General features: G+C 42.4%; 1 long non-coding RNA gene across 1 annotated transcript in view; it reads right to left on the bottom strand.

Moving 5' to 3' along the window:
* Nucleotides 1–21,958, bottom strand: part of LOC144058754 (uncharacterized) — a 102,756-nt gene extending 80,798 nt beyond the window's left edge. The window contains exon 1 of the long non-coding RNA XR_013295471.1: nucleotides 21,625–21,958. This is a non-coding gene — a long non-coding RNA (uncharacterized LOC144058754). The remainder of the gene's footprint in view (nucleotides 1–21,624) is intronic.
* Nucleotides 21,959–26,032: the final 4,074 nt, after the last annotated feature.

The raw sequence follows: 26,032 nt of genomic DNA, 5'->3' as shown, positions 1-26,032 counted from the left end.
CTTGCACAGATGAGCTGTTCAGCCACACAACGCCCACCTCACACACACACACACACACACACACACACACGTATACGTGCACACGAGCACATTGGCTGTAATCTGAAATGCACCCGATGTGCGCAGCGTCGGGCCGGCACTCAAAGAGGCGACGCTACACGCCAGACACACGCTACTGCACGCTAGTCCCCATCCAGCTAGCCAATCAGCATCTTGCATGGCGGCCGTGCCAGCGGGGCCAATCAGACGGTACAGATGCAGACGAGGTTTCGACCTGCCGGAACGGGAATGCGCCCGACAATCCAGCTGCGATTCTTGGACCAAATCCAATCAGCCTGTCAGGGTCCAAAATGTAGAGCCAAGTGGCGAGTGTTTGTGATGAGAACAAATCTTCAATCGTTTAGCATCACATCATCACATTAGGGTTGGTATATGGTATGCTATGGTAAATAAAAAAAAAAAAAAATGAATCAAGTACCAAGTACCTTCTTTGGCAGCCTAGCAAACTGCAGTAGTTGTATTAGTAGTAATATGAGTAGTACTTTTCTTCGCTCCTCCAAGTGAGATGCAAAGCGTGCTCGCTTCAAGCTGTTGATTTGTCACTCAGTTGAAGCTTACTGTAAAACTAACACTTAAAACTGAGGATTCAAAATGATATTTTAACAGCAGAATGTTCTACCAAACCATATATTAACACAAGACCGCTATCTTAATTCTAAAATATAACGTGAAGCGCCAAAGGCGAGCTAACGAAATTAGCATGGATGTCGCCGTTATTGGAAACAACTGCAACTTTAACACACACGGAACAGAAACACATTCTGTTGCACGCTGAATTTACATCCAGTAGACCTCAATGCTGGCCCACATGTTGTAAAAAAAAAAAAAAAAAAAAACACTAAATTTAGATTTCTCTCATGAAAAATGAATGTTTAAAAATCTGCTACGTAAGGATACAAAAACTGTGACATAGCGAGCGCTGACTGTTTTATAATAATGGGAAATTTCACACGAAACATAGAAAGAACTCAACATGCTCGACGTCCTCCTTTGTTGTCCTTTTGTTAACCGTCTCACATTCCTTTGTAGAATTCATTGGCGCTGGCGCTGTTATGATGTAACAATTTACATAGCTGTCATGAACAGCGTTGTTTGGTGGACTCAAACATGGCTTGCGAGCGTCTGTATGTTGTTTTGGGAATAATGTGCCATTGATCAGTGGTTGGGAATCACTGGTAAAGGGTACTAAAATTACTCTGCTTTTTTCCGTACCACTTTTTGGCATCCTTTGATTGAGCTACCAAGAACGTTACACTATTAGCAGCAACATATCCAGTGTGGAGATTTGTCCTCCAGAAACAAACAATAAAAATGGTGTAATGAGCCTTTACTCCATCTCGCTGTTCTGTATAAAATGACAGAGAAACGCTTTGGGGCTGCCAATAACGCATCTTTGGGAGGTAATCGCGCCGGAGCTCAGAACCGATCGTACTTATTATACGGCGAGCAGCTAAAGTAAGGTACACACATTTCCATGTGTAACATCCAAACTGACCAAGATTTCCCTGTGAAGGGCTTTACGGTGCCACAGCGAATCCAGACTGTGCTGGAAAATACAAAAGAAAACCGTAAAAGAAGCTAGGCTAACAGTTAGCCGACGTGGTAACTAGCTTGTGGTTGAAAACGCGACCCCTTGTCACTTTTATTGTGGCGAATGACTCAACACAAGCACTTGGTAGTATCGAACAATTATTCATTATTCACACTTATTCATATTTGGTCACCCCGTCGGGTTTCCAAGCAGATCGGGGAAGAGAAATCATTCGTGACACACCTACAAGATAATCACTAAGGTTAATCTTTCAGACATGTTCGATAGATGAATAAATAAATAAAACCTATTTATTTATTATGTTATTATTTTTATTATTTATTATATTTTATTGATTATTATGTTACTATTTATTTATTTATTTTATATTATCAGTATGTGCAATTTTTTTTTTTAAGCCTGTATTTCAGTTAGGATTTTTGGCCTGACTGTTTATTTACAAGCATAACTCGACAGACTACCTACCAAAAAAATAAAATAAAATAAAAATTCCTTAAAATGTTGTAGATGTCAAGAGCTTTGCACCTCGTAATACCGCCACCTACAGGGCGCTGAACATAACTGATATGCGATGACAAGAATAAAACCAGAACAACAAGTTAATCCGAGAGAAGAAAAAGTATATAAGGATGTACAGGATATGTACGCAATTTATCGCACTTATGTCGTCATGGGCCTGAATCGTTCCAAATCATGAATCAGGCTTGCTGTGTAAAATCTGATCCCACGACGGAAACACACCCCGTCTATTGTTATAAACAGCACCGTGGCTCACCTGGGCCCGACTTTGTCGCATTGTACCATTTGATGGGAAAAGGGCGACTTTGTAGCGAGACGCTAAGTGAGGCCAAGCGCTGCAGAGCAAGTATTAGCAGCAGCCAAAGTAACTCTCACACAGAGATTTGGCCCAGATCAGCCAGAGAGATAAAAAGAAGAGGATTACGCTGGCGAAATACCTTGAAAGTCTCCTCTGACTCTTTGCCACATCTACAAAGTCACCTCTGACAATGAAACCATCTGCTGCTACGCTGACACATCAAAACCGCGCGGGAGGAAAAAAAACACGACAGCGTTTGGGAAACGCGCTTAGGTGGAACAAGCGGCGAACATGTTTTTACTGATTGAGCAGTTATTGTATCATTGGTCGAGGGAGTGGGAATATTGCTGCCACATTAAACATTCTCAGGGGACGCGTTCGACAATCACCCGTGATAGCGGTCAGTTCAAGCTTGTTGTCGAGGTTTTGTGCTTTTACAACATTTTCTTACCTGAGGCCCAACGTCATGTTGTATTTCTCAACCAGGAAGTAGCAAACCTTAAACTGGTCAATTAGCACTCCATATATGGTCATGCTCCAGCTGGGACGTACCAAATAGGACTCAAGTACGGGGATAGACTGAGCATGAGCAGAAATCAGTCCTGATCTTTTTATTTAAAAAATATTTGACCACTGTTGGCTCTCAACCGTCCTATGACATACCCCTGGGCGTTATTTGACCATTTTTGGGCTTTTTGTTGGTTCTGACCAAGCCATTTCAAAATAAAATAACGCCCAGGGGTTAAAAAATAAAACAAACTTGAGAAGAATCACAAATGTATTGTTTCTGTGCAAACATTACACCTTGAATTTGATTTCTTGAATCCACAACGCACATTTTGTCATCTTGTCAAGAGTTATGCTGAAAACGTCTTTTTCTCAGCCTCGGGCCCACGCAGCCGCTAGCATATCATTAGCATAGCTCTGTTTTCCTGCAGGAAATGTTAGGTGTCATTTGACTGATTACGTTTGTGCGAACAAGCAAGTCTCCACCGTGACTTGTACTCGCCTGGTTGTGTTGAACGGGCTTTTGGTGGCACCGGCTGCTTGTTATGGGCTCTTATGCAAAGTAAACAATTCCACATGTCGCGTGTCGTGATATCCTGACGAAATGAGCAGTGAGCCCGTTTTACTGGGTGGCGGATGATTTCACTTCCTGTAGAAACTGATCAACACAGGTGATCATTTCTGACCTGAAATAGCTTATTGATTTCTGTACATCGCTTACAAAGCTGCCCGGCCAACTGTAATGAAACCGAGCAGTACCGAGTGGGAAGACAAGAAAGGAAGAAGACATTCAATTTGGATGATTTTTTTTATCTTACTTGTTAAACAAATGCCAGAGTCTGTAAAAAGGTCATTTCGATGAATACTGGAGGACTCGTGATGTCTGCTTGCTTTCTTCTTCATAATCGGTGCTGTACACACTCAGTTCTCACATTTGTGTGTGCGTGTGTGTGTGTGTGTGTGTGTTTGTGTGTGCGTGTGTGTGTTGTGAAAAGTGTTTCCCACCCCAGTGTGCACAAAAAAAGGGGAGGTATGGCATCTCTCAGTATTAAAAAATAAGATAAAATGTCCTTTACATGGCGTACCCCAGGGTTCAATTCTGGGGCCCAATTCGTTTTTTTATGCAGACGACCTACAAATGTACCTCCTTCCAGAAAAAAAAATTACCGTAATGTCAGCTAATGTCAAAGCTTAGATGGCCCAAAATGTCCTAAATTGAAATGATAGTAATACGGAGGTTATATTATTTGGACCCAGTTGTGCCCCTTAACAAACTAACACCTTGTATAAGACCTGTTGTCAACGAACTTGGTGTAAAAGTTGACCAGGATTTAAAAAAATTGGAGCAACAGAGTCACTCTGAAGTGCAGTCCGGTTTCTTTCACTTTGAACTACGGTCAAGTTTTTCTTTTCTTTCAACAACACGGAGACAATTTGACATCCTTGCAAATTTCGAAAACAAAAAAAACAAACCATTCCTGTTTTTGTCAGCTCATTGTTGTGTAAACAAACCCTAAGAGGAACAAGGTCATGGAGTGTGTTAGTGCCCTGATGTTACCGATCCGGAAGAGGTCAAAGGCATAATGGGTTATAATCTCCTCCACGGCAAACCTTCCAACCCAATAAGACGGCTTCTTGGAACAAAGACGTTGGCCTCAAAGCCCTCAGCTGCCGCTTCCACCAGCAGACCTCAGACGACCGCTCCTTTGTCATATCCACTTGTTGGACAAATTCACATCTCACATGTCAATTAAATGAGTGTTGCCCCGGTGATTAGAAGATCCCACTAATTGTAGTCGCCCTCCGCCTCCTCCTCCTCTTCCATCCCGCCCGCCCGCCGCTGGTTCTTGCCTTGCTTCCAGTCCTCCTTAGGTTCTCCTGACATTTTCCACATGGAGGAGCAGGGAATGGGGGCTTTGTGCCATCGGGCCCCCACGACCCCTTCAACGCCCTCGCTCCCAAGTCCACGCTTCTTCATTCGTGTTCACTGATCCTACGCCACGAACTGGCCTCAACATTAGGTACATCTGCACTTGTACAGTTTTCATGTATTCCAAATTCTGCCTTCACAAAGATAATGCTCAGCTGTCAAGACCCTGTAAAGTGAAAATAAATATATTGTACATTTGACACACCATAGATAAAAATCTTGTTAACAATCCTGCCAAGTTTGACTGCTTAAAACAATCCTGTTGCATCTAAAATGAGGTTTCAAATTCATTAGACAGCAGTGTGGACATGTCTGCCAAATGTGCTAAAAAGTGGAAAAAATGGATGCAAACACTCTTCTTATGCCAACAAATAAGGACAAATATCTGTTTAAAGCAGAATGCTGGCCGTCAAGTTGGACTTATCAAAAAAAAAAAAAAAAAATCCCCCTTCCTTTTAATGCATGATGTGCATGCACTCACAGCCAACAACAAGGCACTCCGAAACAGCCACGCCAGCAGATTAGCCAATGGGAAGCTTTTTTTTCTCCTTAAAACTAGAAATTGCATTCATTTAGCCCCCCCCCCAAAAAAAAAGATTGGTTAATTGAAATGTATTAAATAATTTTTTTTATTCTTTTTGCCCCTTAAATAAAGTGTTAAATTAGTTTTTATTTAAGAGTCAAGAGTAAATCAATATTAAAAAAAAAAAAAAATTAATTGAGAATGACTTTTTTTTTAATTAAAAATACAAATGATTTACCATATTTTTGCCATTATTTCTTTTTTTTTTAATTTATAAGCTGGCCCATAAGTCTGTTAAAAAATCAAATGTGGCCCCAATAGTGGTGTAAAACTGCAATCCGCCATACTCGGAGCTGTTTCTAATATTTTGGTTTAGCTAAAATAAGATCATCCTTATTAGTCCCACACTGGGGCAATTTGCAGGCTACATGTGAGGTTCTCATTATGATGCAGTAGAGTTTGTACATCACTGCCACCCCCAATAATAAGCATATTGTTGAAATGCATTCCCTGCTTGTGATGCGTTTTCCCCGTGGTTTATCTGCTTCCCACTTTGCTCAAAAGTGCACAATCTCCACAAACTGATTGCCTATTTTGTGTCTGACGCAGTCTCAGCAGATAGCGCAGGTGCTGGATGAATGCGCTCAAGTCAAAACGACTTCCTGCACGCACTTCAATCCGCCCCCGCACATCTGATCACTTTGACAAGTGTGTCACGTTGACGATTCGGGATGTGGAAACCTCTGGAAAAGCGAGCGGGCCCTCCCGTCCTTCCCATTAGCCCTTGTTGCCATTTGCCACTTTTACTAGGCCGCATCCGAATAACAAGGCCCCTCAACGGCCGAGCCCGGTCGACATACATTCGCAGCAGGCCAATGCAGTCCAGATGGTTTGGGTTGTACTTTATCAAAGCGACCAACACCTCATGAAGCCACAATTTGCTGCATGCTTCCTACATAAGTGCAACAAAACAAAAGACAGACTGGAATTCTTTTATGTGCCAAAGCTGTGGCGATAACACACGCATATGCACACACGCAGAGCATACAAGACCCAAGTGTGGCACATACTGCGCATATACTCGTCCAAATTATTACAAATTCCTGAACTACTTTCTTGGGCCAAACCAAACAAAAAGTCAACTAAATAAAATAAAAATAATTTTTTTAAATTGATTTATTTTAATTATTTATGTATTATTTATTTAAAAAATATTATTATTATTATTATTTTTTTAAATAAATCTTAACATTGATGTTGAGTATTGATTCCACCCAAAAAAAAGTGTGTCACTCAGCTTTCCACACTAAACCTAGCAACACACTCGAGGAAATGGGGAGAAGGGAAGCTCCGCAAACACAGTTTTGAAACGACAGAAACGGACTAAAAGAGTCAACAGTTTGTGAATGGTAAATGTTGGCGTTAACAACAATGCAAGAAGGAAAACAAACCCAACAACAACAAAATTCATCGAAAACTGTGGAGGAATCAAGGGACTGTTGAACAAAGACGTACATAAAAAGTTTGCAATCTTATTTTTGTAAATTAGCCTGAATATTATAATAATAAAGTCAAAGTTTAGAGACAGAAGAAAGTCCATAATGCAACTTTGCTCTCGTAACCTTAAATCTTTTATTTTGGAAAATATATCCATATTTTTTTTAAATAACAGGACTATATTCTTTAAAAAAAAAAAAAAACATACCTATTCATATTCATTAATCATATCAGAGCTTTTAATTAGCCCAGAGCTATGGAGGAACAATTGGTTTGTTATGTTTGGCTTATTGGAGTTTCTCTTCCCATACGTAATTGTGCATGTTTTTTTTTTACCCTTTAAAATACTACTAATATCGCAGTCCGAATGTTTTTGTTTGGGTTTGTTTGTTTTTTTCCCTCGACGTAAAGCTCCGCTTCCAGAATCCATTAGCATCACGTTGCTAGCGCTAATGGTCCGGAGTTACGGTGATTTGAAAAATCATGCGTCATTTCATCTTCTGCGTCGCCATCCTCGATGACGCAACACTTTCCCTCCTCCTCCGCACGTTACAAGCTACCATCTTGGATCTTGTATCCACGTAAAGCTCCCCTTTCTGCTTTCAGAAGCGACCCTAACCCCGACCCTAAAACATGCGTATTTTCCTATCGGGGACGACTTATTTTGAGGGTTAAATTAAACAACCAAAAAAGGTATTTATTTTTTGCTGACCCCAAAGCAATTGCTGTTTGACCAACAGAGGACCGGGGATCCCAGTTTGAGAACTCCACGTTGCAGTCCTAGCCTTCAGGTACCTTACTACCGTAGTCAAATGCGGGTTGGTGAAGGGACTCTGGTTGATGGCCTGGTGGGTGGTGTCTGGTCGGTGCTGGATTTCACTTTCCTTTAGTCCTTCCTCGGGTCTCCTGACGGCCTCACGACTCTGGCTGGAAGTGTTCGGTTTAGGTGAACGGTATGTTTTTTTTTTAAATAGGTTTTAGTTGAACTAATGAATACACACACACTCGCACGCACACAAAATCACCCACATACAAAAAAAAAAAAAAAAAAAGGAGAGCAATGATGATGACATGTCCGAATGAACAATACTGAGCTCTCCAGGAAAAAAAAAAAAAAAATCCGATTTTAAAGGTGGTAAGGTAAAGGTGATTATGAAGCTCCCTTAGCAAGATTTGACAATGGAACTGCAAGAAAAGCATCTACCAAAGATCACTGGCAGGTGAAAAATGGGCTTAAGAGGCCTTGACCTCGGGGTCACAGACATGACAGCATTGAAAAACGTCTTGGGGATTAAGCGCTTGTCGGGCCAGCCCGTCGACTCTCATCTCCATCCTGCTCTTTCCTCATCTTTTTCTCCTACTAGCAGCTCAGCGAGCGGGTGCGGGTGCCGTGCGTGAGCCGGTCCGTGCCGAAGTCCCGTTTGTGCACTCATGCGAGCGCTCGTGTGAATGAGCGCCTCGTCGCCAGAGCTGCCGAGGGAAGGCCAATGAGACGCCGGCTGACTTGACAAGAAAGTGACGGCGGAGCGCCGAGACGAGACGCGCGCACGCGTTGGTGAGTTTGCAGCTAAACGCAACACGGGGGCGCGATTATCCTCACGAGGAGGCTAACGCAAACCACAAAGTGATGTCTGAAGGATGAAGGCGCCACCATGAAAGCGGCGGGAAAAAACAAGGGAGAGCGGTTGCTTGGCAATGCATACATAAAACCTGCCTCATTAGCATACACATCAAGATCAAAAGAATTCCAGATCAATACGTCCTGAAAGAATTCCTTATCAGGATGAAGTCAAGTGAGCTCCATGGACCCCCTTCTTACCTCAATAGAGGAAGAACTGAATTACACTAGGGTTAGGGTTTGTGGTTAGGGATAGGATTTGGTCATTGATGACAAGGAAGATGTAAAGATTTTGGAACCAGACTTTGGTGGTGAGATTCCGGGGACCATGAGGGTCTAAGGGGGTGGAATTCCAACAAAAAAATGTTGTTCCAAATTCCATGTGTGGAACCCGGATAACCCGGATTTCCCAATTGTAACCGACGCTGGGACTGGGTTGCCCGGGACGATCCCCAAGCGCCGGCCATCACCGATGCACTGGGGCCGAGTTCCAGGGTTCTGAACTCTGGGGACCTCCATGGGACCGGCCGGCACTTCCTGGACGCAGAGCCGAAGACGAACCATCGAACCACAGGCATGCAGTCGGCATCTGAGTTGGAGGCCCGTCAGGGCGATTGGTGAGGAGCAATCCGAGTTAGGGGGAGGGTTCGGGAAGAATTGAGCAAAAAGGAGATGGAAGCTGGACTCCGGGATTCCAAGATCCACCTTCTGTGGTTCCAAATCCTGGAGTATTGGAGAGAGGTTAGTCAGCGTCCAACTTCTGGACGCAGGATCGCAGGAGTACCCGAGCACTGCAGAGGGTCCGGAGTTAGTCTTCTGTAGACCTACCTGAGGGGCTTTTTTTTTTTGGCTTAGGAGCCAATAGTTCTCAGGTCCGTCCACACCAAAGCCAGTTTCAATGTATCCTCACAAGTTCCTTACCACGCGATGACGCGGTTTTGGAGCTTGAAACCGTTCACTTTTGAAACCGGGCTCCAGAGTGGAAAGATTTCAAAACGCGACCCGTACGCGACCCGTCTGGATATTTTATGCAGGACACTCCTCCAGTGATGACGTAATGGTCGCGGCTGGATGACGAGTGTTCGTCTTCTTCGCTGATCTTCTTCTACGCTTTCTGTTAACTCCCCGTGGATGCGCAACAGCGCCACTCCAGACTTGGCATATACATTACAGCCGTTAAACGTCCTCAGCGTCTTCTTTTGGACACGTGCAAGTCTTGGAGTATTTCTGTGTGTACGAGATTGGTTTGAGGAACCAAGCCGGCTTTGCTTCCGTCTGGACGGTGCCTAAGATTCTGGGCCCATATAGTGGTCAAAGGTCAGATCATTGCATTCTTTGTTGCTTGTTACTAGCGTTCAAATGCGACGACGTCATCGTCATCTTTCGAGCTCAAAGTGGCGATTCGATCTGATGACACAGCGGGGATACTTTGGTTTGTCATATCGTATGAAGCCCCCCCCCCCCCTCCTTCATTTTAAGGGTGGCTGCCCTCAAGGTCGAGATTAGAAGCACGGCGTTCAGGGCAGACGACTGAGGGCAGAGCGCATTGGCTGGTTCCTGGCAAAGGTTAAAATGAGCGAGACATTTCAGGTCAGCAGCCGTTTCCCTCCGCCGGCTTTGAAGCCGCCGCAGAGCAGAACGTGAACTATAACGCCGCAGACGCATCGCACCGGAAACGGCACCCACGCGTGATATCATCAAAAGCAGACGCGCTACTGATTGTGGTATCGCGACGAGATGGGGCGCCTGTGAAGGAGCACATAAAAATGCATAAGCTCAGGGCATCAATCGTGGCTTTCCATATGCAATCCATTCCCGCGCTGTCGCCGCGACGCTATTTCCTGACAACTATCCTCAAACACTCACACAAATATTATGTAGGTCAACGATTCCCAAACAGTGTTCCGCGGCACGTTAGCGTATTTATTTAATAGAGATAAGGTTTTTCCATTCAGTTAGACAGTGTCTGTACTGTATTTTACTTTTCTTACTAGGGCCCAAGAGATTAATCGGTCGGCCAATTTAATCGGCTGATAAGCGCTTCTACAGTTGGCAAAAATCGGCTAATTTTGTATTAGAATTTCTTTTTTTTTCTTTCTTTTTTTACACCTAAGACAAAGATAATGACATTCAAATATTCCCCCACCCCAAAAAAACAATTTTTTTGCAGATGTATCTCCCTGTTGTAAAGTTCAATAAATAATACTAAAGAACAAAGAATTATATCGTAGTCAGATTGTTGTGGTAAGCGGTTAAGGACCAAAGAAGAACTTATTTCATTCATGAGATATTTTGATGGGTTGGTTAATCTGTTATCGGAATTTTATTCTGCCAGATATCGGAATCGGCCACGCAAAAAAAATCCATTATCAGTCAAGGCCCTATTTTGTAGTTAAGTAAAGAATTGAATGAGTACTTTGACTTTAAGCAGTCTTTTTCCCGCAAGTATCGGCACTTCCACGTCAGTCCACGTGTCAGTACTTTGGCCACCTGTGCTTCTCACGCGTTTCGAAAGACAACCTTCTCTCTCCTTCTTTTCCGCTTACTCGCCCAGTCACCGTCACATTAACAGCCACCTTTCTTTTAACGGCGCTCTCACCTCCCCTTGTAAAGCGCTGATTTACACGGCGGGCACTAAAAAAAAAAAAAAACAGCTTGACACAAACAAACGTATTAAAATCACAAATGCTGAGGTGTTCAAAGTTGCAACAGCGCCGGGGCTCATTTATGGGGGGCCACCAAAACTTGCAGGTTAATCACCATTTGTTTGTTTTGTTGTTAGCAGGATTACGTGGAAACGACCGGATCGGTTTGCGATGACATTTGGAGAGGGTTTAGGCATTGATTTATTTTTTTATTTTTTTTTCCTGGAGAGCTTTGGTTTTGGGCATTGATAACAACATTGACATGAATAAAAGATAGATAACAATGTTTTTTTTTTGTTCACTTATCTGTTGAATGGGTTATTTTTTCAGGGTTAGGTGCAATTGTATCTGTATGCATTTTATCTTTCGCTTTCATGTTAGCATATTATAAGATACTGTAACACAATTTCATTATTTATATACATATATATGATATGTTTATATACGCAATATTGACAATACATACTGTAAATCACAGATTAAAAAGTCAAACTTGGCATTACTTGCACATCAGACAGCAACACTATTCATATAAGATGTTATGTTGCCTTAAAAAAAATGAATATACAGTTAATTTTCATTTAATCTGCTTCCCATGCCCCCCCCCCACACACACACACACCACCACCAAAAAAAAAACACCCACCCTTAAAAAGACCACCTTTGGTGCTCTCCAAAGTGAAATCCATCCCTCCTGAAACCAATTTACATTGTAAACACCATGCAAATCATGTTTGCCGTGTTGGAGGTCCGAGGGTTGCATGAGTAAGGGTGGGGTGTTGGGTGGGGGTGTTCTTTAAACATGGCGCTACACCCTGCACCCACTGCTGGCATGCCCCCCCTCGGAGTCGGTGCCACCTCCTTGACCTCCCCCGACGGACTTGTCAAAGGGAATTTAACGTCGGGCTTCCAAATTCCTGTGAGGTGATAATTATTGTAGCTGCTGACAGGGGGTGGGTGTGGGGTTGGGGGGGGCGGGCATCCAGCTCAGAGTAAACAAGCAGTGGGTGCCTGTTCGGCCCCTCCACCCCCCGCACCCATCACACCGACAGTATGCTGGGCCGCGACCTGTGTAAATGATGCCATTAGGCCCCGTGTGACAGTGTGTCACCTACGGCCGTGACAATTTGGCGTCTGGGCTTCCAGGTGTCGCGGTTAAAAACTCGCACACTATTGGATAACCAGCCCTCACCAGCATATATTAGGGGGTGGGGCGGGTTGGGGTGGGCTTTGGAACCGCTTTATGAAGATTATGAAAAATGAAGTACCACTGTGTAGTGAGTCCCACTCTGCATCACTGTCGTATGGTGTTCCTCAGGGTTCAATTTCGGGGCCCCCCTTTTTACTCAACGCACTTTTAATGAACCAATGGTTGTTTAAAAGTGCTCTATAAATAAAGTTGAGCTGAGTCTACCACAGGCGTGAAACAAAAGGTCCAAGGGCCGGATCCGGCCCACCACATCATTTTATGGAAGGAAATTATTGCCTACCTCGTTTTTCATTATGACCGAAATTGCAATTTTCTTCTCATTTAACAAATATTACAAGCATTATTTTCAACAAATCTCTTCTCAACACTATCGGAACTCTAGATTTTAGCTTCCCTGTGGACTCGGCCACGTTCGTCACGCTGGTCTACGCATAGTTTTTTTTTGGTGCTTAACCGGGAGTTGGAATAAATACATTTGGTAACCGGCATCAAAAAATGGTGAATTACTGTGCAGTGTCTGGCTGAAAAGTGCAAAGTGTCGTTGCACCATTTACCAGCACCCGTTTTGAATCCAGGCAAGAATGAACAATTGTTAAACAAATGATGACAGCCATTTTGAAGGTTTTCCCATACTCAAAAACTAAAAGTTGTATTTTAGAGGCAAATTCAACCTTAAACATTTTTATTACAATAATAAGTTATATGTGACCTCAGTAGTTTAAACAGGACATTCTGATGAATATTACATTTGCGGAATATGAGTTATGCAGCAAAATCCAGCTTTTTTTATCCATCTCAGGTGGCGGCCATTTTGCCACTTGCCGTCGACTGAAGATGACATCACAGTTGCTCAGGGCAACGACCAATCACAGGTCACCGGTTTTCTGAAGCCGAGCTGTGATTGGTTGTTACCTGAAACCTGAGCAACTGTGATGTCATTTTCACTCGACAGCAAGTGACAAAATGGCCGCTTTTTGATACTGATCAAAAATGCTGGATTTTGCCGCTTAACTCATATTCCATGAACGCAATATTGACCAGAATATCATATTTAGACTAGAGTGGGGCTGCATAGAACAAATTACTGTCAATATTTTTTTTTTTAAGAGTCGACTTCCCCTTTAAGTGAGCAGGATAAAGCAGAATAAACATTCAACATCCAATTCTTGAGTTAAAGAACTTTATATAACAAATGATCAAAACACAAAATCAACACTTCTTAAGAAGCATTTGTAAAACGTGCGACATTTACTGTGGTAAAGAGCACACGGATCTTGTGCATTGTTGGCGGTGGTACGTTTATTAACGGGGCGGCGCTGGCAGCATGTTATTTCCTTGTCTTTTGCCCACATGTGGTTCAGCCCCCCCCCCACAACACAATCCCCAACCACACACCAAGACTTGGTTGGGGAGGTTATAAAAGTGGTGATTAAGAGGCAGGAATAATGGCCGCCACAAAGCAAGGAATGTGTTTAACTGCCACAACGGCAACGCAATACGTCTTGATCGGACGACCGTGCTCAATGTCGCAAATCATCTTCTTTTTGGCTCCCTTCTCAGAGATGGTAAAACATGAGAAGGATGCGCCGGAGCTGCATGATTTATGTCCAGGGCTGACCCGGCAGGATTTAGGCTGGAGAGTCGCTCGAGCCGCGCTGACCCGCACATCAGTTCTACATTGTGGGACTGGAGGAGATCCTTGTAAATCCGGGATTAGAAAAGTTAAATATACAAACACCTTCACCTCTCGCGCGAGTGAGGAAACGGTCAGTCAGGCGGCCGGCAGAGGAAAATTTCCCGTCTGCTGAGCAGGCCCAAAAACTCATCACTTTTGGTCACGCCTTCTTTTGGGAGTTCTGTGTGTCGACCTGATGGCCGCCTGCTGTAACCGTCAGCAATCAGCTTGCGAACCCGGATGAGGCCACGTCTCGTTTGAAAAATGGAACATTTTCAAGGCTTTTTGGCCTGGACAACCGCAAGCAAATTGCATTTTCAGTGCTGAAAAGGACTTGTGGGGTTCGCACACACTCATTTTTAACATCTTCGCCAAGTTGTGAAACGTCAGAGCGATGTGCGCTTCCCGCTCTTTTAGACGGTGTCGTCATTTTTGTAAACAATATGCGCCAGGATATTACAATCATTACATTACTACATGTTGAAGCCATGAAACTATATTCACACTTAAAGCTTATAATGTGCTGGAGTCGGGCCGAAACCAACGACCAGCAAAATCGTCCGTTTTTTAAACCATTAGCGTTGCATCATCAAAGACAACAAACCATTTTTGACACTTTAGATTGGTCAATAATTCGTAAAAAATTATACCCACACGTGTGGACCAAGTTTATGTTAGTGAATGAAAACTAATGAAATAATTAAAACTAAAATTCCCAAAACATTTTCGTTAACAAAATAAAATAAAAACAAAAATGCTTTTTAGAAAACAAAAACTAACTGACACTGACTATAATTTAAGCCAAAATGTCCGTGTTAGTCTTTGGTAGTTAACTCTTTGACTGCCAGACGTTTTCAGAAAAGGGATGCCGTGGGTGCCAGCCGATTTTAAGCATTTTGACTGATCTTTCAAGGTCCATAGAAAATTATGTGTTTGGACTATGGAAACACACATACTACCAAAAAAAGATTGGACTCTCATCTTTCATCAGAAAAAAAAAGTTTGTTTCTACCTTATTCCGTTTTTCAGTAATCCACAATAGAAAATGGTTAGTTTCACCTCTGTTTTGAAACAAACGTCTTTTAACGTCTTTGGCACTCCTCCATAGGATTTTACTAAACGTTATTTAACGTTTTTGGCAGTCAAAGAGCTAATTAACTATTTTTAATGTGATTTTAAGCATATTTATTTAGTGAGGTCATCTAAGCAGCAGCAGATAGAAAAGCACATTCAGATGATATCATTCCTAGTCGACAATTTTGCATGCTTGACTTTTGGCTCCACGACTCGACTCGCCTGCTTCTTCATTTAACTCAGCCGAAATGCAACGCCAGGTAAGAAAGGCATTACTTTTTTCATTTTACCATGATTGCACACAAGTGATACACTTTTTCCTTTAAAAACAAAACAAAAACTAATACTCAAACTAAACCAAAACTAAGCATTAAAAAAAAATAATCAAAGTGATAAAAACTAACTGAAAATTAATTAAAACTAACTAAAAGGAAAAATTCCAAAACTATAATAACCCACACGTGTGGACTGACCAAAAGTATAGATTTGTGATAAAAATAAAATGTGCCTAATTTTGGCTTAAAAGGTTTCGGCCCGACGCCAGCGAATGGTTGCAATATAACCCAGCAAGGTCTCTGAGACAACGAGGCACTCTAAAGCGGACACCCCACAACGAAACACCCATCCACGTTGGCTGTCACTTTTTTTATCCCTTGCTCTTCCACCATATCTCCATAATTTGCACGCACTCGAGGCAAACAACGATGCGCTCTAAAGCAGCCACGCCAGTTTAACCCTGACTCCACACAATATGACTGCTACACGTTTCTCAGTCATTGCACTTGTTTCAAACTTGTATAATGTATGTGTAATGTCTGAATTTACTTTACAAGGTCTCAAAGTGCATCCACGTCTTTGTTTATCAGTGGACAAAAGCTGAATTTAACATTTACACGTAACGCTGAGCTTGAAAATGATCGGCCAAAAATAAATAAAGATTAATTAAAAAATACATATACATATATATAAAAAAAAAGAGAGAGCAATGATGATGACATGTCAAATCGGTAAAATTACCAAATGAACAATACTGAGCTCTCCAGAAAAAAAATAAAATAAAATGATCGGCCACAGCCACCCCGAATCATCTGACATGATGGGCGGAGGCCTAAAGAAGGGGCGGGGGCACGCATTCAGACGGTCGTGGGTCATACTGCACTCCAGCGAGCATCCACACTGCCAGCCGAAGACTTCCTCATACGTGCAACATTTTTATGAGTAGACTTGGACGCACATTGCATCCGTTGTGCGTGCATTGTGTGTTTGTCCCTAATTGAGAGGTAAGCAAAAAAAAAAAAAAAAAAAGTTGCCTTTAAAGTAGGCCAATAAAGCTCCTGGCTGTAATGTTAAACACCTGCCCATAAAGCCCAGAGGAATGCTAAATGAAAGCCAGTTTCAGATCCTGTCTCCTGTCTGGGGTCTCACGTCAAGACAGCAGGATTTGTAATGGCTGTAACCAGGATTATTGAGTTCAAGCAGAACAGCCAGGAAGTACACAGCCAGGGAAAAAAAAAAAAAAAAAACATCACACGCCGGACAATTCTCCTCCCATAACGGACGCTACAATGGCTGGTGGATTATTCCTCCATGTAATTGCACAGAAGAATCAATGTGACAACTTTTAGCATCAAATATGTCACAAGCCATCACGCCGGCATTTCTTCACCGCCGCTTTTACGGCCCACTGATCAAAGCGCCTCACGGGGGGGTGCTGCATAATAGTGGCGGACACACCAAAAAAACCTTTCTTTGTGGGAGCGTGAGCTAGACGCGCTATGACAGATGACCACTGCCGCCGCAAACGCGTTGATCCTCTGACCCCCCCGCCAACGCACAGTAGCGTGCACACGCAAGGCAGGAAGCGGCGAGCGGCCAGCGTGTGATGTGACCCCGCAGAATGCGGCCATGACGCGGCGCGGCCTCAGCTCTGGTTTCCATTCCCTGACGCCCGCTCCCCTTTTGCACCTGTCGGGTGCCAATGGACCCCCCGTCCGCTCTCTGTCACCACAGAGGATATACGGCCCCGGGCTCCGTCGCTCCCGTCCGCCTAATTAGTCCCGAACTGGCCGCTTGCTCTTCAGGCCCGGCTCGCGCGGGCTTTCCCACTCATATGTACTGTATATATTGCTGGCCGATCGCCCATGCAAGCCGTTGAAGCCACAGGGCGGCCATCTTGCTCTTCCTATCTCGCGAGCAGACTACTGTATAAACTGTACGTATACGTTCAGATGAGACATATACAGCTCGTAGGCTTTTAGTATCGGGCCGAGGGAGTGGTGGTCACTATTTTTATTTTTTTTTAAGTGGTTGTATGTGCTGGTTTGAAGACCACCTTTTTCTTTTATCGCTCAGTTCCTTAGACCCCAATATTAGATTTGGCAGAAGCATCTTTTGTTGAATTACAGTTATAATTAACTCATTCAAACCCCAAAACGTATAAATATGTTTTTAATACTGTACTTTGTGCTTCACTCCCAAAATCATTTTTATACGTTTTTTTAAAGTTTTTTTTTTTTTTTTTTTTAATGCTGGAACATACGGAAGGCTTTGATGCAGTTTCTTACATGAAGAGATTGCTTGAAGCAATGGTAGTTATTGCGAAAGAATGGCCAGCAGGTGGCAGCAGAGTATAAGAGATCAGCCAGGGCCATGTTGCAACAAGCTCTTTTTGACAGTGTTTTTCACTGTGAATAAATGATGAAACTTAGCGATATTCTAATGCAAATTGCTGCAAAACTTAAATAGACAGAAAAATGTTTGTTTTTTTTTCCTGATGAAAGAAATGGCTCTAATCTTTCTTTCGGTAGATTCCATGTTTAGAATACAATATTCTGTGGGCCTTGCAAAATCAGTCAAAATCCAGTAAAACAGCCGGGAGCGAAGGTGGCTGCTTCAATGAAAATGGCTGGGAGTCAATGAGTTGAGCATATAATTTATACATGCATTTAAGACAAGTTGTAAAATGTCTTAAATCGTCTCGTTTATGTTGAAAATATTTAAAACATCATAAATCATGCCGTTTCTACCAAGTACTCTCTTAAATGTTCTCTCATTTCGATACTGTAAACGCATAGAATCGTATGCCGAGCAACGTTTCTTGGGAGTAGTAAAATGGCGGCCTTTGCGGCTTCAAAAGTCTTGGCCTATCGGCTATCCAGTAATACGTACAGATCAGTGGCGTCTCCTCTGAGCGAAAAAGTGGAAGCAAAGCATTGACTTCCTGTATCTCGGGCGGGCCGCCCCATTCACCCGGGAGAGATTAGGAGCCGGCGTCTACACGCAAGCCTCGGATAATGAAGCTATCAGTGCGGACGGGCGACAGCAGTGTGAGTTACACACACACACACACACACACACACACACACACACACACACACACACACAGAATCGTGCAACTTGGCCACACACGTGCCACACCTAGAGAAGAACACGTGCATGTGTGTGTGTTTTTGCTATTCATGCATTATTTCACAGTGCAGCAGGGACGGACGGGGCTGCAATGTTGAATGTGGCGCCCATTCACAAGCTGCATATTGGGTATCGACTACATTCAGTAAAAGCTGTATTATGTCATTTAAATATAGAGTGAACTGTGAGGGTAGAGCCCGGATCGGACTGCAAGTCGTGACATGTAATTGACGTCTATTATAAATGCATTGGGGGGGAAATTAGGGATGTTTTTCAGACCGATATCAGCACATGTAGTCAACTCTAGAAGTCACCGATACCAATATTAAAATCACTAGTGTTTTTGACACATACAAAACAACGACAACTCAATTAAAAAAAAAAAAAAAACTAAATATCCCTATACTGTATAGCATTTGTCCTTAAAACATGTCTATTCTTCTCATTTCTAATTCCTGAGTACGAAACGTCCAAATGAGGATGCTGTCGGCCACCGTCACAAGTAACGATACCTTGAAATAAGGCCAGGTATTGACCCGTTAGCGATAGCTGGTATTAGTACACCCATTCCTAGGGAAAAAAATATTTATATAAATATATATATATATATATCCCCAAAAAGTTTGAAAAACAGGAACCTCCAGTAAGCGTTTTCCACATAAAATAGGGTTTGAAAAATATTGAACAAGTTAAAAAAAAAAAACGTTTTTTCACCGCAAAAACAAGATTTTTGCGTACAGGGTGCCTCACTTTACGATGGATCGAACACTTTGCATTTTCCTTTTACCGATACACTGAAAAATCCCGCCGCTCCAAGTGTTAAAAGATTTTTATGAATTTTAGTATCAAGGCTATTAGTTAGCCATGCCGTTTTGTGTTGTGTTAGCATTAAGCTAGCAGAAGGCAAAGCTGCGTAGTTATTTGAATAACACAAAGTGTCATTTTCTTTGTTTCCATATTTGTAACTTGCATCCCAAGTCACCACTACATACAGTCTTGACGGAATGAAATCACTGTGGACATATTTTCTCCCTTTTCTCACTCCGCAAGTTACCGCCGAGTTCCACGGCGCAAAGTAGCCGGCGAGCAGTCGCCGTGTGAGCGAGCGAGCGATATGACGGCACCAGTTTGAAAGTGGAAGCCGTGCCTCTGTAAGGCCATAAATAATAATTATGAGCAGTTAAATATGACCTCTCCAGTGAGGCCCAAGTGCTGCAGAACAGCAGGTGCTGAGGTTCCGCCAAAGTTCTTTCCATTTCGGGGGTTAGGGCTTCCACTGGGGGCAACTGTTTTATTGACTCTAAAGAGGCTGTTAAAGCATTTGCATGAGGACAGTTTGTATTCAGATCTATTTATACGATCATGTGAGCTTCTATTATTTGGGGCAGCTGATACGACACAATTTGTACTACAAACTGCAGTCTGCTCAGAAATGGATTGCAGAAATGAATGAAGATGAACAGATACAATTAAGAGGTAGCACAGCAAAGGTGGACAAATATGCAAATGACCAGCATGTGATCTGACATCGTAGCAATTTGATTGGACGCTGTAAATGCTTTGACAATTTCATGACATCATTGCTGGATTCTCATGAAGGCTCAATATTGCATAACCAGACGTGTTTGCGCCGACGCCATATGCATGCCAGCCGTTCTAAAAATAGAAATTGTATGAAAACATTACATTTAACAGTATTGTACTTCAAAGTTAAATGCAACTGAACTGGACTGGAAAAAAATGCTGCTGACATGGTTTCTGAAAGTTTCAGCAAATCTAATTGAATGTAACTTAACACTAATCTAATGCCCACGTCAAACTCATGTATACAACACACACGCACACATATATAGATACATACATATATATGCATATCATCGCTGCTATGTGAAAAACATATATTCATTTTTTCCCCATTTTTGGGATGTTTGCATGTAGTTTTATCCCGAAAACATTAAAAAAATAATAATAATTATAATAAATACATTTTAAAAAAAGACAAAAATGCTGTTTATACACTAGGGCTGTCAGTTGATTAATTTTTTAAATCATAATTAATAGCATGATTTCCATAGTTAACTCTTGATTAATCCGAAATGAATCACATTTTACATTTATTTTTTTTTAAATTTACAATAAAATATTTGTGTCCAATTTTTCATACTCCTGTCAATTAACATGGACAAATATGGTTACCAAATACAAATGTGGTTGTATCTTTTAGATCATTGATATAGTAACACTATAGTAAGTAATTCATAAAGTTATTTGAAAGGATATGCAGTACTAATTTCGAAGGAATATGAAACATTGAGTCATAGATGTGTATTGAGGTCATTTTTCTGCCACTAGGTGTCATTAGTGTTTCATGTTGGACATTGGTGACAGGAACACTACATTTTTTCCTTTTCAAATTCAGAGCAATTGTTGTTTGGAACATGAAGAACTTGTGGACCATTTTTGTTAACTACTTGTCACCAGTCCTCACAAATACATACATTTTGATCACATTTATTATTGCTAAATCGTGCTAAATACATTGAATAACTTTTAATGCTTTTAAATGTCCCGCGGAAACCCTGCTTGAAAATTTCCATCGTTTGTAATCCATATTTTGTTGCGCGAGTAGTGAAAGTGAAAGCGCTGCGTGCCGACAGCCTAACGTGAGAGAGCAGACATCACGTGACTGCAGCACTTTCTGTCTGGGTGCACGTCAGGGTCTGACTGGCTCTTCCTCCCCGGTGAGGAAGAGGAGGGGGGGGACACACACGCACACGGCTGGCGAATAAAAACACACCATCCACATGCATGGCGAGACGCGCGCCGGACTGCCATGCAACTTGGATGCTGCGAGGAGCAGACGGAGGAGAACGTTCAAAAACAAACGCGCGCGCCGATTATTCATCAGCATCTCTCATTCTGATAAGCATCTCTCACAAGCAAAACAAGAATTGCTCTTCGTCATCAACGCGCACGACAAAATTGGTATTCCCCACGCGAGTTCTCATCACGACGGACACGAGACGTGCAAAGTGCGTCGTATGAGAAGTTGCATGAATGGAAAGAAAGAAAGAAAGAAAAAAAAAAAGCATCCAGTCAGCGACTCACTCAGCCTCCAGCACGCGCGTCCGTCCGGCTGCTCCACTCGGCGCCATCCTTCATCCGACATCCAAAAACAACAACAACAATCCAGCGCTGGACATCCGACACGCGCGCCGTCCTGCGACTGTTATTTCTTTTTTTTTCTTTTCTTTTTTCACTTTTCAAGTCCCGCTGATGTCACTTCCTGTGAGGACGGTGCAGGCAGGAGGATGCGGCGGGAAGCGGGCATCCAGAGGTCACAAGTTCACGGCGGAGGAGGAGGAGGGGGGGGATGCGGAAAAAGAGGAGAAGAGATTATAAAAGAGTGAAAATGAAGGGAAAGGATCATGGCGGCCATGCGGGCTGCTTCCAACTGTGCGCTATACGTTTTATATAACACTCGCGTTTACATCATCCCCGCTCCCACCCACTTCAACCGCCGTCATGCGCCTGTGACTTTCAATTCCTGATTATTTGCTACTGGGTGGCGGGAACGTCTCTTTGGACAAATATGATCCACACTTATATAATACAGTCATGCCCCTCAAATCATCTTTCCCCATTAAACTGAATGGAAATGACATTAATCTGTTCCGGTCTACCCCAAAAAAACAACACAAATGGAAATCTCTAATACTTTACAAAAACATGCAGGAATATGACATTAAGATTAAAAAGAACATAAAGAACAAATACAGATTTTGATACATTTTGTGCTTCAATTAAATGGACAAAGTGCTGTTCCTTCTGGTGTTCACACTTGGGAGCATAATACTACAAACGGATACAGTACACTCAAGTTGGGTCAATATAAGTCAAGAAATGGGTCTTTTTGTGTAAAACAACTCAGAAATATTGGTCAGATTAACCCATAAAGTGGATCGGTCCATTTTTGATCCATAATTGGGTTACTTTTGACTCAGCTGTTTTTAGAGTGTATATAAATTGAGGCAGTCCTCAGCGGTAATATTAGTCTTTTTTTTGCAGCAGATCAAGAATATATGCTTATGATTGTTATATTGTCCGTTTACATGTGTTGCGCCACTTGTTAGCATTAAACTAAATGAACTTCCCTTAGGTAAATTGTCTGGTTGTTTGAAAAACACAATGTGTAATTCTCAGTCTTATGTTTAGTTTCTACTTAGAGTGGAAATTGAAATTAAGAATTTGTTCAATCAAAATGAATCAATCAAACTTTATCGGGATCATGCGGTTCATACAAAAAAAATGTTGCTCAAAGTACTTTACATGAATTAAAAAATTCAACCACAAGGGCACAGACACACAAAAGTTAAGTGGGTCCTTGGGAAAAAATATGAAGTTTAGGAACCGTTGATCCTCCCACATTGCTTTTCATGTGTGGAGTTTGCATGCAAACTCAAACCGGAGGGGAAAAACCCCCAAAAACATGCAACCAGAAGAAGAAAGAAAATGACATGTAGGGCCTCATTTGGCTCACAGGCCGTGAACTTGAATTTTTGAAACGCAAGTAGATTGTTGGCATGTCTTTCGATATTTAAAGCTGAGCAGTCAGAAAATGGACAAATCCAGACAGCGGCGGAGTTGATTTCTTTAAAAGATCGCCAGTTGTTTTAATCCAAGCAGAACGAGAAGTGTCAAATACAAAATGAATACACCCACAAGGAGCATGCCGAAGAGCCCGAAGCCCTCGCATGCACTGAACTGACCACATCATAAACGGCGAACCTGACCCGAGTCCGCTTGTCAAACAATAAGCGGACCTTAATCAAGTGTCTTTGTGACGTTGGAGGGAAAAGCCTCCCCCCTCACACTGGCCTCTGCTCTTTTACCTTTGAACCCACACCCAGCAGCTCATCTCTGATCTACACGGGGTCTCGTCTCGCATCCCGCTCAGGCCGCAGTGATGGATGACCACCGGCATGCCAATATGCACAATATTTCAATTTCCTGCGTCCAAGAAAGAATTTGGGAGGTTGCGAGAAGTTCAGCATCTCAGTGTGGTGCCTCGCGCCCGCCCGCCCGCTCGCTCGCTCGCACGCTCGCACCGCAATTTACTGGAGAGCACCAGGACCAAAACAACGGGTTGGAGAACATTCCAGAAAGTCGGGACCCCCCCCCCGCTGCCAGATGGACGGCGACGCCCACTTTGACACCAAGGCGAGCGAGTTCAAGTATTTTTTGGTGATTTTTAAGTTCAAATTCTATTGGGACTGATGACTATCGTAACATCTTACAAAAATAGTTTTAAATATTTTTTTACATCATTTTATTGGGTTATGTAAATTTTTTGTTGTAGTGTAAAGAAAAACAAGCGTTCCATTTATGTACCTGTAGTAGAAATTCGGTAAAACTTTATTGGCTGGAAAAGGCAAGCCCCGCCCCCAACACACAGAGTGAACAAAAAGTTAGCAAAGTAGTATGTGATTAAACAGAAATTGTAACTTTTGCCGTTAGCGAAATGGTGGCAACACACTCCCTTTTGTCCATTATTATTTTTATTACAATCATTTTATATATGGAATGATTTTGTTTGTCTTTAGCTTCACTTTTAATTGCGCTCAACTACTAAGTTGACCTTGTCTATATTCATATTATGCTATTAGAACTGTGAGAATTAATTATAAGATATATTGGTTGTACTTGTGTAATATTTATTTTTCCAGCAAATTTGAAATAAAATTGCTGGATTTTGTTTTGTAGGTTAAAATGTCCTTTACAAGCACGTATTAGGACAAAAAAAAAGTTATTTTTTTCCCACATTTGACCACATTCAAGTATTTACCTTCAAATTGGAGCTTTTAGTAACTACCGTAAAATTTGCAAGTCACAAACTTTGTCAAGACAAAACTCATGCTGATATGAAGGACTTGCATTCTTAATAAACGGTCAAATTATGTTACGCAAGAGTGAGCAAGGCATGCAGATAGGAGGTTGTGATGTGTGTGTGTGTGTGCGTACTAGAGGCCATGACACTCCATGTCTGTGTGTGTGCGTGTGGGGATGTGCGTGTCGTGTAGTAGTTTCTGATTGGTTGTGGCTCCGCTTTAAAGGCCGGCTATTGGTGGGGCGGAGCCAGACGGGTTGCAGCATGCAAGGGGGAGGCTGCGAGGCACGCACTGCGACCTAGTGGCGGGAAAGCGAGCTTGCTCGGGGACGTGTGTGTGCGGATGGCACATGAAAGAAAGTGTCGTGTGTGTGTGTTGTTTTGTGAATGGATGCGTGTTCATGTATAAAATGTGTGATGAGTGCGCTCAGGGACTTTGTATATAAATAAACACACACCCTCTATCTTTATGTTCACAAGCACACTCCGTGAATCAAAACTCCACGCATGGAAATTTATCTCCAACAAACACGCGCACACACACACACACACGCGCGCTATGCAACCCGTTTGATCTCACGTCCTCAATGCATGACGAGTTGTAAAAAATAAACATAAATAAAGACGCAATTCTTAATTCGCCGCCCACACGTACGTTCGCTAAACAAGCATGCAGGCGTTTGTTGTTCCAACAAACTTGCAGATGCACATTGGCTGCTTGTTCACCCCCCCCAAAAAAAGGCGGGAATCAAACCTGCGCATCTTTGGTCACAGGGCGCGGCGTCACATACCCACGGCTGTACCATTTCGAAAATTTCGCCCATAGGAGTCAAAATAATAGGAACGCGCTCAGTAACTTTGCAAACTACAACCATAATAATGAACAAATTTTAGCTTAAGGCTAACAAACGATGCGCTAATGAATAGCATCCGTTTCACGTTAGAACCCAAGGAGCAGCAGCTATTTGACGACAAATAGTAAAGCAAAACGCGAAAATGAAGCAATGCTCACAGATATATTCTTTATTCTCTGCAAAGACCGATTAATATTGCCGTTTATTGTGCATGTACTGTATAGCACCCAGGACCGTGCTATACCACCCCCTGGTGGCCAAGCTTCGTACACCAGAAGGAGTCGTTAGGGCTGGGGAGGGGGGGGATATATATTAAAATATATTAACTCAATGAAAGCTTGGTTCATGCTTAGCGCATGAGAATCAAAACAAACTTGCAGCCTTCATACGCTTTGCCCCACAATATAGTCGATCTTCTCCCAGACTATAGGGGGCAGTGAAGAGCGTCTAAATGAACAACAATTAACCTCAATTGAAGTTAAAAAAAAAAATGCTATATTGTGATACATAGTTTTTTTTTTAGGTTATCTGGCATCTCTTTTTTTTTGTAAAGCACTAATGGTATCAGTAAATTAAGTACTGGTAAAAAGTGGTATCAAAAATGCAAATGAACATGAAAATGTTGCTACCTTTCAGTTTTGCTTGCCCTCTGAGGTGTACCTAATACTGTGGCCCATTTTGCATTTTTTTGGGTTATGGTCATCTGCTTGATGGGAAAAGCATCACGAACCCCCCCCAAAAAAAAATTCTGATTACCCTCCCCTTCCAGATGTAT

This window comes from Vanacampus margaritifer, chromosome 10, assembly GCF_051991255.1.
Source record: "Vanacampus margaritifer isolate UIUO_Vmar chromosome 10, RoL_Vmar_1.0, whole genome shotgun sequence".
NCBI classification, from domain to species: Eukaryota; Metazoa; Chordata; class Actinopteri; order Syngnathiformes; family Syngnathidae; genus Vanacampus; species Vanacampus margaritifer.
Note: the sequence above shows the minus strand (reverse complement) of the source record. Positions and strands in the feature narration are given on the sequence as shown.